The sequence below is a fragment of the Molothrus aeneus genome, chromosome 23 (genome assembly GCF_037042795.1).
Source record: "Molothrus aeneus isolate 106 chromosome 23, BPBGC_Maene_1.0, whole genome shotgun sequence".
NCBI lineage: Eukaryota > Metazoa > Chordata > Aves > Passeriformes > Icteridae > Molothrus > Molothrus aeneus.
This window is the reverse complement of record NC_089668.1, coordinates 3065208-3078467: the sequence shown is the minus strand read 5'-3', so window position 1 is coordinate 3078467 and position 13260 is coordinate 3065208.

Below are 13260 nucleotides of genomic sequence, written 5' to 3'. Positions count from 1 at the left end.
TTGCAAGGGATTAAATTTATAGAGACCTATAATTGCCACATTTTTGCATGAGAAAGTGGTAGTTTGAGGAGCACCTTTAGAGGATTGGCTGGGTCCTGGTGGTTTCCTGGCTTCTCCTCAGCACATGCTACTAGCCATAATTATGGCTTTTATTTTGCTTTCCCTGTAGAATTTTCCCTTTAAAATACGTTTCCCTTGTTCCAGAGCCAAGGGTAGAAAAATACCATTGAGCCTGAAAAGCTTGTAAATTGAAATACATGGAAGGGGAAGGTTTCTGGCTGCATTTCCCCCACAACTTTGCAGTAGTTCAGGGTTTGTCAGTTGCTGCTGGAAGCTCTGCGTTGAACCCTAAAAATTCCTTGCCTGGGAGCCTATTCCATGGGAGGGAATTGGAGGAGGCCAAGGACAGGTTCTGTGGGAGCTGGAATATCAAGGAATATCCCATCCATCTCCTGGCTCCAGCTTTTCCAGGGCTGCCCCTCTGCTCCTGTCTGGCACATTAACTCAGCTTTGCCTTCTCATTTTCAGGTATTGATTCAGCTCTCCCCTCCTGGCATGGATGTGAGGCTGCTGTGCTAACAGGGACAAAAATCCTCCCCATTGCTGCTGGAAGTGCCAGGGGTGGGCTGGGAAGGAGGGAATGGCTCAGGGTGGGGATGAGGGTCCTGCATCCAGGCACTGCTGCAGCTCAGCCTCAGCAGAAGCTGCTCAAAGGTTGGACTTGATGATCCTGGAGGCCTTTTCCAACCTCAGTGATTCTGTGAATGGTGTCTGCAGGGCTCTCCTGGGCTGAAGGAAGAGCTGATTCCACTTCTTCCATTTCCCTCTCTTTTTTTTTTGCCCTAAGTTGCCTTGGGATAACTCAGAGTTACAGCTGAGTGCTGTGATTGGTGATGTTTGGGTGTGACTTTGGTGCAGAAGTGGCTGCAGCCTGAGATTTTCATCTGAGTTGGGTAGCTCTAATAATAACAACACCTCTCTGTGCCTCAGTTTCCCTTTCCCACAGAGGGGACAGGAGGAACAAAACCCATGAGCTCTGAGTTCCTGATCCTTGACTGCACCGCAGGAACCTTGATAAGAGCAGTGCTGCTAATGCACAACATTACCTGCTGAGTTTGCAGACAGAATGAGCTTTTGGGAACCCAAATGATAATGGAGAATTTTTTTAAAAAGGACTTAAAAGCAGAGGGAGGAGCAGCCCTAGGTGTGTGGTAAAGGTTGACATTGCAGACACGTTCATAATCCCAGCTCCCGCCGCTGCACGGCTCCTCGGGGCTCAAGGCACTCACTGAATTATGTTTTCTTTCCCTTTTTTGCCAAGAGACTGAAAAGGGGAGAGAAAAAAAACTATTTGTTTGTCTTGTCTAATTTAATTTATGTTATTTATCAAATAGACAGGTTATTTGGGAAACCAGATGGACCCAGGCTAAAATCATCTGTATTTCCAACATGTGAAAAATTATGTTGGAGTGGACACATAAAAAGCAGCATGGAACAGGTTTGGTGAGCGCTCACCATGTGAGCTCTGCACCTCATCTGTCCTGGGCCTCTAATCAGTTGTCCCAGACCCATTATGAGGGTTAAAGGACAAAAAGACCCCCAGGCACCCACGGGGGTGTCTTCCAGAGCAGCCATGTCACAGTTATTTACCCTCCCTGGCTTTCACTCTGCTCATTGACTGGGGCATCCCTTCCTCAGGGATGGATGGGGTGGGTTTTTGGGCCTAAATAAATATTTTAGTTGGGTTTGGGAGTAGAGCAGGTGATGGTTTTTGGTGTCTGTTTTTTTTTTTTTTTTTCTCCTTTGGATTTTCTTGTTGGAAAAGGAAAAACGGGAGATGGAGAGCAGCATGGATGGCTGAAAGGGAATGGATAGTGCAAGAAATACAGAAATAATAAAGAAATATAATAAAAGCAAGAGCCCTCTGTTGTGGTTGGCTTGGCCACCCTGATTGCTGCTGCATTCCCAAGAGCTGAGCCTGGAGCAGCCCCCTGGCAGCCAGGGCTGCTCCTGGCTGTGCAGAGCCCAGACAAGCTCATGGCACAGAAATCAGCTCTGGGAGACCTGCAGGGTTTAGTGGGTGACCTGTAAAGCAAAAGTTCCATTCTCTATTAACTATCAGTCATTAATATTAATTCCAGTGCAGACAGATGTTCAGTCCTTGGAGGTTGTTATTTTCTCTTGTACCATCCAGAAGCCCAATTTAGGGCTGACTCCAGCTCTGCTTCTCCAGGCAGCAGAGATCTAAACCAGCTGTAATTAAAGAAAACGACATAAAAGATTGCAGGGTGTGGGGGGGGAGGGAGATCAGCAAATCTTACAGCTTTGCAAGAGATTAATTTTATTTTTAGCTAATATTTCTCCCTGCTCCTCAGGGCTGTTTTCATGCAACACATCCTGCGCCGCTTCCCTTGCAGTGGCCCATTGATTTTCAATATTTGATGGTGTTGGTGCACGTGGCCAGGGGGGATCTGTATCCTAGGGCACATTCACGTGTGTCCTCACACACCAAAGGCCACCTGTGGTGTCCCAGCCCTCACCTTTGCCATGGGGATGCTGCACAGAGCCCGGAGGTGCCACTCCTTGCTGCCATGGCTTTCTGTGGCTGCTGTGCCAGGCCAGGCTCAGCCCTGAGGTCCCAGCTGGAGGGGGACAGCCCTGCAGCATCTTCCTGCACTGCCCAATTTCCAGCTGACACTCCTTTCTGTGCAGGAAGACTAACGAATGGCCCCAATGCCACCTTTCTGGTGGCTCAGGATCCAGAGGTGGCATTTCCACATTCCTACTTTACATGAAGCCTGAAGGAAGCCCTCAACCCTTCCCAAAACAGACCAGATTAGAGGGAAAAAATGGCTTTTCCTTCCTTGCTCCTGCTCCTCAGTGAGCCTGGATGGGGCAGAGTGGCCCAATTGTGCCTGGGAATGTGACGTTCAGGAGCTGCCACTTGGGTTGGCTTTTTCCCAGCCCCAGCTCCAGGCTGGCACTGTGCTGGAAAGGGGCATTGCTGTGGCTCAGTGGGACACCCTGAGGCCCCTGGTTGGCAGTTTTGGGGTGCCTCAAGGTGCCTCAATCAGCCTCTCTCAGCAAACTCTCAGTCAAGGACCCACAGAGAGGTTTTGGCATTCAAGACATCTCCCATCCCATCCCAAACCCCATCCCCACTTCCCAACTCCATCCCATCCCACCCCATCCATGGTGGCCACAGCTGCATTCCCTGCAGGATTCACATCCCAGCTCCACCACTGCCAGCACAGACGCTCCAACCAAAGGCAATGCCAGCCAATGCAGCCACTGCTGTGAGAAGATAATTAAATCAACAGGTAATCAACCCTCCGCGTGGTCCCCATTTTGTGTGATGTGAGGGTGATGCTGGCGGTGCAAATCTCCAAGTGAGGCATCCAGGATGAGCTCACAGGCAGCACTGGGCTGGTTCTGGTGTCCTTGGCTCCACCTGCAGCTTTGTGAGGGTGTGTGATCCTCAGAGCTGGGATGAGCGAGCCCCCAGGTATGGTAACATCTCCCAAGGTGTGAGTGCAGCCTGACCCACAGCGGGTGCTCTGTCCATCCCCTGCCCTGCAGAGGGAAAAGGAAGGGAGGAAGGGAGGATTAGATGGCATCAGTGCGGCTGGCAAAGACCCCTGGACACCTGCAGGGGCAAGGGCAGGGCTGGAGGAGCTGGGTTTGGTACCCTCAGCCAGCACCCAACACAAGTCTTGAGGGTTGGGATTTGTCCCTGTGGCTCCTGCTAAAAGGCTGTGAGTGACACTGCTGGGGTCTCCAGCTTGAATGGAAACTGGAGATGCCAAACCAAATCCCATCGTGGTGCTGGTGATGGTCAGGCAGGCATTGGCTCCTCTCCCCAAAGCCACAGCTCCATCCCAAGAACGGTGCCACAATGACCACGGGGTGTTTTTATTCAAAGTGCGGGACCTTACAGCAAAATCCTCACACAAATTTTGCCAGGACCACTCTTGAGGGCACGGGGCTGATGGTGGGGGGCCAGTGTGATCCCCAGTGATGGGGGACAGCCAGGAGGGGCCATTGCCCTCTGCTCTGCCCTGGTCAGGGTCAGGGCTGGCTGGGCCGGTGCTGCAGGAGCCACGTGCACATCCTGTGAGGGGAAGAGCCCTGCTCCCAACATCTGCTTGGCGTTTGTTTGTCTTTCATTCCCATTCCTGCCCTGCCCCCCCTCTGCTTTCATCCCTCCATCTGCACAGGCCTAAAAATAGGGCCAGACTCAGTCTGTGCCTCATCAGCCTGTGGGGATTTTTGGTATGATCCCATTTGTGGCCCGACAAGGTGGGGACAGGACCCACCAGTGTCCCTCGGATGCCACTTTCCTGCCACTGATGCCAAGTGGCTGCTCAGGGGTATCTGCACCCTTGACTTTTGCCCTGGGCACCGTTCCCTGCTCCCAGCCCAAAATGCTCAGTCCTGGGCATGGGGGATGTCAGGCTGAGCCTCATGCCAGCTCCTGCATGGCCCCACTGCTGCACCTGGGCTGGGCACGACACCAACTGCAAAGGTGCCCTTGTGGAGCAGAAGGAGCAGAGAGATGTCCCCAGCCTCCCTCATACGCTCCCCAAAAGCGCTGCCTGGGGTGAGGAAGTGGAGCCACAGGGACGCCCTCGTCACCTGGCTGGGGCTGCACTGGGACCTGGCTCTGCCACCTGGGCAGCTCTGGGGTCCCCAGGGGCTGCCCCCCGAGTTTCCATCCCTCCTGCTCCCCAGGCAGGCTCATCCCCTTGGCCTCTCGAGAGTGTGGAGCAGGATGAGCATCAATTTGGCACGTCCTTGTGTCCCCCTGCCCGTTCCCCAAGTTGCTATGAATAAATCATTGTTTTATTAAAGAGAAGCAGCTGCTTTTTTTCTTCTCCTTTTTTTTTTTCTTTTTTTTTCTTTTTTTTTTCTTTTTTTTTTTTTTTTTGACACCCCATCCGTACCCACGGAGCCCTTTGGCACATGCTCGAACGCTGAAGCCCCATTGAGGGCCCCCAGAGCATAGCAATTGATACACAGAGATCCCCAAATCCTATTCAGACCCCGCTTTTCTGCACGAGCAGCCTCTAAACAGCTCATTCACTGCTCTTTTTGTCGCCGGGGTTAAGTGGTTAAGTGTGTGTGGATCCCATAAAAGGCCTTTACTCCATGAAAAGCTATATTTACATTGTAATCACCAAAGAACTGTTTAGGCAGTCAATAGCGGGGCAGCGGCGGCGGGGGCTCGGCGGCGTGTCCCTCACCTCTCCCGCTGAGCCCCCCGGAGCAGGACTTTTGTGGGATTACGTCCCCCCTCGCCAGCTGCCGGGGCCGCCGCTCTTTGTCTCTGCGGAGCGGGGACAGCCCCGGCTCCCGCAGCAGCATCCCGGGACAGCCCCGGCTCCCGCAGCAGCATCCCGCATCCCCGGTGCCTTGGCAGGAACAGCCCCGGCTCCTGCAGTAGCATCCCGGGTCCCGCAGCAGCATCCCGGTCCCGGTGGCCCCGGTGCCTTGGCAGGGACAGCCCCGGCTCCCTCAGCAGCATCCCGGGTCCCGGTGGCCCCGGTGCCTTGGCAAGGACAGCGCCCGGGGTCCCGCAGCAGCATCCCGGTGGCCCCTCAGCAGCATCCCTCATCCCCGGTGCCTTAGCAGGGACAGCCCCGGCTCCCGCAGCAGCATCCCGGGTCCCCGGTGCCTTGGCAGGAACAGTGACCCGGGTCCCTCACCAGCATCCCGGGTCCCGGTGGCCCCGGTGCCTCCGGGCAGGGAGAGCGCCCGGTCCCGCTCAGCACCGCAGGTCTGGCATGAACCCGGGGGATGGTGGCTCCTGGGGCAGCTGTGAGCTGGCTGGGCTGGTGGCCGTGCAAGCAGCTTGGTGAGCTCATCCTGTCATCAGTGGGAGAATTAGGTTGGGTATCAGAGAAAGGTTCTTCTCCTCAAGGGTGCTGGGCACTGCCCAGGCTCCCCAGGGAATGCCAGAGCTCCAGGAGCTTTGGACAGCACCCCCAGGAACAGGGTGGGATTGTTGGGGTGTCCTGGACCAGGAGTTGGACTCAATGATCCTTGTGGATCCTTTCCAGCTCAGGATATTCCATGATTCTACTCTGTGATTAACCAACCCCAGGAGCTTCCCTGGTACCCCATGAGTGAAGTGTGAGCTAAAATTTTATCACTTTAACAAGATTAATTGAGCACAGCCAAGAATGGCAAAAGTAAAATTAATTCACTGAGAGGAAGGCAAGGGCTTCCCTTTCCACCAGCAGCAATTTCCATGTAATCAATTAGATGATGTTCCAACTGATATCCCTGTCAGGGAGTGTGCCTGCTCTCCCCACATGGGAGCAAATATTCACAACAGCAGCACCTGAAGAGTAAATATGGGAGAATCCCCCCATATTCCCCTGGAAACCCCCGTGAGGTGTGCCCAGGAGGGATTAGCACTGGGGCAGCCAGTGGGAATGGGAGGGTGCATCCCAGCAGGAACTCAGATAGGGATGGAGGTAGGGATGAGGTCAGGAAGGAGGCTGGAGATGGAGATGGAGATGGAGATGGAGATGGAGATGGAGATGGAGATGGAGATGGAGATGAGAATAGGATGGAAGTGGGTGTGAGGATGGGACTGAGGATGGGGATGCTTCTCCAGACACATGCCAGCAGAGATCCCTGTGGAGGAGCAATTCCAAACCACGCTGGTCCCATCACAAACCCCAGTGAGTAAAGTGGGCACAGCCCATGGGACGTGGCCACCAGCCCCTGGGTGCTGGGGTGGTGGTGGAACAGCTCCACTTGGTGGGGTCTCCCTTCCCCTGCTGTGTTTGCTCCTGAAAAACAGAAATGAGGATGTTTTCACAGTTCTCAGTTACTTCAGCTTTTCCTGCTGCCTCATGTGAGGCTTTGTGATACAAGAAGTTTAGAATTCTTTTACTGCCAATGGGAATTGGAACTGTGAGGCTGAGCACACTGGTTAAGTAAAGAAGGTGACTTTGCCAGTGGGCAAACCCCCATGGATGGGGTTCCTGGCTCCAGCACAGCCTGAAGGATGGCATTCCCTGCCCAGGAGCTGGCAGAAAGCTGCCCTGAGTGCCCCTGTGCCATGCCCTGCACTGGCAGCACCACATTTCCAGCATTGCTTTGGCCCTGGCCCTGCCTTGCTGAGCCATTCACATCATCCCAGGGTTTTGTTTTCCCTCTGCTTTGGCTCCCGCCTGGATTTTTCAAAGGCTCTGGAGCAGCAAGCGCCCTTCCTCCCCCGGCCAGCGCACATTGTTCGAATTAGTGCCTAAATGAAAGGATATTGTTGGTTCCTGTTGGGAGATAATAACCTCGGTAGCGGAGGGAATTTCACCCATGCAGAGAGAATTTGCTGGGCTGCTCCCCTCGCCGGGGTCTGTCTCGCTGGGACGATGGCTGATGGGAAAGGATCCGCCAGGAAGAGGGAGTTTATCTTGGCATGCTGCTCTAATTGCTGAAAACTCTGCTTTCTGACCTCAAAAATGTGCCACTGCTCCCCATCTGGCACAGGGGCACCTGTGGCACAGCTCAGCTGGGATCAGGGCTGATAGCAGCGGTTGCCAGCCATGAGCCCCGTGGAAAAGTGCTCCTGTTCCCAAATTCTTATGGGATTTTGGTTTTCCCTCTTCCTTCCCATCCATCTGCCTTCTCCCACGGCTTAAGGAGCTATGAACCCCTTGCCATGCCATGGAAGTGGAAGAAAGAGAAAGGAAAATGTACCCAGACAATGGAAATCCCAGTATTTCCATTTTATTTCAAGCATATGGGAAGCATCCTTGTCAGCCCAAAAGGCACCTTCTGCTCCAGTCTTCTGGTTTGGGGATGCCAAGTGGCTCCCGCTGCCTCAGTCACCACCATCCCCAGGATGTTGTGGCAGGTGCTGGTGGCGTGGAGGTCACAGGGACACAAGGACAAGCACAGTGGCACCTGGATGATGCCAGGACAGGAGGGGATGGGCTGTGGGATCCCTCCATGGTCCCTGTTCCTTGCAGCCAGGTGGGCACCAGTGCTGAGCCCACATCCAGCCATCCCACCTGGCTTCAACCTGGACAGTCATTTCATTTTACACCCCAAATTTTAATTTTTTTTATGTAGCCAGTTGTGCTCTGATTGAATTTTTAACAGATGTTTGGACTTGTTATAGGCGAAGGAAAAATAACTCAAAGTGTTTCTTGAGTAGAGCTTGTTCAAAGTTCTCCAGTGGAGCTGTTTCCACACCAGAAAATCCTGACTATGTGCAATCAAACATTTAATTTCCATGGACACAATATCAGAGGATTCCTTCAGGTTAGAATCTGTTACAGTTATTAATCAAAGCGGCGCAGCTGAAATGAAACCTTTTATTGAATGTTGTGACAAAGGGATAAATTAAAGCATTTCTGGAATGTATCAGATTTGGGTCCAAGGCTGAAATTTCAAAATCCTGACGTTTTTTCTGCGTTATGAAGTCCAAATGTGGAGCCTTTCTGTGTCAGAGCGAGCGTGCAGCACTCGGGGGGTGCTGGGGCTGGCAGGGAGGGAGGGGACAGTGCTGGGGCTGCAGCACATGTCACACATCCCCTTCCCAGTTAGTGACACCAGCCCTGCAGGGACACTGTGGTGAGGATGCCCTGGAGAGTTCGGAACAGCCAAGGGATGGTGGTCAAATAAAAAACATATAATTCAATGTACACTGAGATTTTCACCCCGAATCCTTGCATATAAATAAATCCATCCGCTGGGAAGCTCTGCCTGCAGCCCCGCGGGGTTGGGGCCGTGGCTGGAGCAGATTTGGGGACCCCAAGGCGGAGACCAGCCCGCGGCTCTGGGAGGTGACGCCGAGGGGCAAAGCCACCCAGAGGCACCGGCTGTGGTGTCCCTCCCCCTTCCTTTCCATTTCCCAATTTCCTAATCAGCCCTTTCTGTCTGGAGTTTATTAGTGATTCACAGGCCAAGAGGAAATGGTGATTTTTGGGTCCTGGTCGGATGTAACGGGCGCAGTCGGTAGCAATATTCCCTTTTTGTGGCTCAGGAGGGATAAACCACAGAGGAAACATCAGCCCAGCTCCCCTGGCCAAGAGAAATCCATTTTTGGGGGGGGTTTAGGAAAGCAAAGAGTAAGGAGGCTTGCTCCTCAGAACGAGTGCTTTGGCAAGGGGGTCTCTGCCCCTGCTGGGTGACAGAGCTGCGTGTCCATCCCTGGTGAGAGGGTCACACCTCTGCTGGGCTCCCAAACCCCGCAGCCCTTTCCTCTTCCTCCTCCTCCTCCTCCTCCCAGAGCCACCCAAAGGCTGATTCTTGGGGCTGGGAGCTGCTGCAGCGAGCAGGCTCTGACCTCCGTGGGATTCCCAGGCCCTCTGAAATCCAATCTGGCTGCAGATCCCTGGCATTTTTCACCAAACACATTGCATTTGCCACTGCTTTGGATTCTGATGGAAAAGGATTTCAGGAGTTACAGGTAGACATCAGGCAGCAGGACTGGGCAGGGGCTGGGGCTGTGCACAAGGGAATGGGATTGCCTGCATCCAGCCCTCTCTGCCCCTTCCCCAAGTGGTGTTTTCCCCAGAAGATCCTGTGGGAAATGCAGACCATGGGATTCTGTGTGTAAAGCAGCAGAGGGCTGGGGATGGACCTGGGGCTGGGGATGAGGATGGAGCCAGGCCAGGGATGGGGCTGGGCTGGCAGTGATGCTTCCTCCCTCCAGACCAACAGCTTTTCTGGCCCCTCTCGTACAGCCTGGGGTTGCTTTTCTTTTCCTCAGCCTAAAAAAAATGACCAGGGTCTAGAAAATAAGAGTGTTGTTTTTAAATTTTGTGAGGCCAAGAGGACAAACCTGTTAATAGCATCCTCCTCCTCCTCCTCTTCCTCTCTCCATCTGCAGGACCTGCTCCCAACAGGAAGTTTTCCAGCCCCAGCTCTGCAGTGTGGTGGTCCCAGTGGCAATGCTGGACCTCAATCCTCACAGTCCTCAGTCCTTGTGAAGCCCCTCACACCAGGGAGCACATTGCCCAGAGACATCACCCAAGGCTTTGGCCCAGTGCTCAGCCCCAGTTTCAGTGGCTGTGGGGACAGCTGCTTCCCCAGGACCCCCTCAGTCCCCTCCCCTTGTATTTACTGAATGTGTTTACAATTACAGGGGATGCCAGGGAAGGCTGTGGCCAGCGAGTCAGCGTCGGGGCACTGCGGGCTGGAGGTCAGCACACTGTTTACTTTAATTTCTCTGAGAGCTTTTTGGGAGATTTCCCTCCTCCATTATTAAACTCAGATGAGCCGCTGGGGAGGTTAGGTCGCATGTGGTTCAGGGCACTTTTTTCTTTCGTAATTTTTTTTTTTTTTCATATTTGCAATGTTTCACCCTTAACTCTTTCAGGACAAGCTGCCCATCTCAGCACTGGGATACCAAGATGAGCCCACGAGTGGGATGGAGGCTCCTGGGTGAGCTGTGACCTGGGCTGGTGCTGAAGATGCCATCATGTCCCCATCTGAGCATCACTGGGAGGTTTAGTTGGATATCAGGAAGGAGTTTTATCCCCAGAAGGTGCTGGAGCACTGAACAGGCTTCCCAGGGAATGGTCACAGCCCCAGGGCTGCCAGAGCTCCAGGAGCACTTGGACAATGCTCTCAGGGACAGGGTGGGATCCTCAGGGTGCTGCTGGGCAGAGGGCACGGGGTCTGCAGGCAGAACCTGAGGAGCAGCAGCACCAGCACTCAGCAGGAGCAAGGCTCTGCATCCCCAGCTCATTTTGCACCGGGCCGCTCCAAACTCTGCTGCCATGGCTGATGTCATATGGGCACAGGGCCAAGTGCCAGGGCTCCTTCTGGGACTGATTTGGTTCAAAGCCTGTGGCACGCTGCAGTGGTGAGCAGGACACACAGCAGATGAGAAGCAGACAGCAGGATGAGCACAGGGAGTGGGAGCTGGGCCCTGGGATTGGAGGGTGAATTCCAGCATGGCCAGTGCCAGGCTGCCATCTCTGGCACGTCCCTGTGATGGCAGCAGGTCTCTGCTGGTCACAGAGGCCACCCCATTCCAGGCCCCAGGGAATGTCCCTGGTGGAGTAATTGGTGCCAGTGCCCTCTGGAGAAGCTCCAGTGGGTCACCCCAGCACCCTTTGGCCTTCCAAGCCCAGGAACTCCAGCTCCAAAACCCCAGGGAATCAAGTCCTCTGCTCAGCCTCCTTAAATTATTTTTAATTTCCTGGAGGGAGAGCTTTTAATTTATTTCTGGAACAAAGTGAGGGAAGGGGAGGGGAAGATGACTCTGAAGTCCATCACTAAGCCCTCTCCACTTCCAAACATTCCCTTTCCCACTGTCCCTGAAAGGACCAGCTCAGCCCTCCCTGAGTCACCATGTCCCCTCTATCCTGTCCCCAAGCTGGGGTTCCCTGCTCTGGGGTTCCCCACAGTGTCCCCACAGGCAGGTCCTTGCAGAGAGGGACAGCTGGGCCTGGGGGACACTGGCTTGCAGAGGAATGGAACTGTTTTCACAGGAAGCAGCAAATCCTGCTGGTCCCCATCAGACACAGACAATCCCAAGAGCTGGGCTGAACCTGAGCTGCACCAGTACAAAATCCCAGTGAGACAGACCCCTAAAATCACTGCTTCTGGATCCCTCTGTGAACCCAGAACTTCCCCGGCTCCTGCCATGGTTGGCACTTGGGGAGGAACCCCAAACCCCCCCAAACCAGTGGAGCCACACTGGCACCTCTTGGCCTGTGGGGATTCCTGGGGTGGGGACAAGCAAAGCTGAGAGAGGAGAAACCCTGCTCTGCCCTGGAGCCAAACCCCAGTGGCACTCGTGGTTTTCTGTGCTGTTGAAATCTAAACCAGAGATGGAAAAGGCCTGTTTGGGATGTGCCTCTTGGTAAACTGGGGGAGAAGGTCCCTGAATGGATCAAAATTCCCTCTGTGCTCTCAGTGATGAAAATTTCACCCAGTTTGAGTTCAGGCCATGACGGGAGCGAAGCCCAGAGCAGCACAAAGCAAAGGCTTGGCTGATGGCAAAGGCTGAGCTGAGCCCATTGTGTGCCCAAACTCCTCTTTCTGTCCTGCCCATTCCCAGGTGCCTGAGTCAGCTCCTGCCTTTCCTGTGTGACAGGAAGGGTTTGTTCCTTTAATCCCAGGCTTCCCCTGGAGCTGCAGCCCAAGTGTCCCAGTTACAGCTCTTGGTCCTGCCCCTCTGACTGCTCCTCCATGGACTTGTCAAAGCCCTTGCAGCAGCCAGGAGCAGGAGAGGCTGTCAAGGGGCCTGTCAGGCAGATGAGAAATTAAAACAACTTATTTATCACTCACATATTCCACTGCTCCAACCCCTCACCACGTCATGGGGGAACATCTGCTCCCTGCATCCCACCTCCAGCAATTCAGAGCTTTCAAAAGGATTTTTGTCCACCCTGAAAGCACCTCCACCCCTCTTCCTCCCCCTCGGGGCAGGTGAGAGGTGCCGAGCCCAGCCTGGGGTTGGGCTGTGGAGGGTGCTCTGCTCGTGCCGTGTCTATCCCAGAGCTCGCACAGGATGCCAGGCAAGGCCACATCGGGTGATCGGGCAGGAGATGGGGCCATCCCCGCCCGGGGCAGCTCTGGGGGTGACTGGGCAGTATGGGGCTGTCCCCACCGCGGCTCCCAGCCGCACAAAGCCTCTTTATCCCCCGAGACGTTCCCGGTGCTTCATGTGACCCCCGCGCCGGCCGGGGGCTCGTGGGAACCGTTTGATGTTCCTGAGCCTTTTCCTTTCCCAGTGCCGACACCCCGGCTCCGGGCGAGGGGAATAAAGAACCCACTGAGCGCTCAGCTCCGTCCCCATCCCCACGGGGACCTGCTGAGCCTCACGGGACCCAGGGGCCGGTGGGAAGGAGCCAGAGTATCCCAATCCAGCCACCCTGCCCGTGTCGGGGAGCTCCCACCAGCACCCACCCAGCATCCCTGTCCCACCCCCCAGCGTCCCTGCACCCCCCAGCATCCCTGTCCCCTCAACATCCCTGTCCCCCCCATCATCCCTGCATCCCCCAGCATCCCTGTTCCCGCAGCATCCCTGTCCTCCCCCAGCATCCCTGTCCCCCCAACATCCTTGTTCCCCCCCCCCACCATCCCTGTCCTCCCCCAACATCCCTGCACCTCCCATCATCCCTGTCCCCCCCATCATCCCTGTCCCTCCCCATCATCCCTGTCCCCCCGAACATCCCTGTCCCTCCCCATCATCCCTGTCCCTCCCCAGCCCCGCCGGCGCTGTCGGAAGTGCGCCCGTGTCACCTCCCCACGCGGGGCCGCTTCCGCTCCCGCTCCCACCCGCGG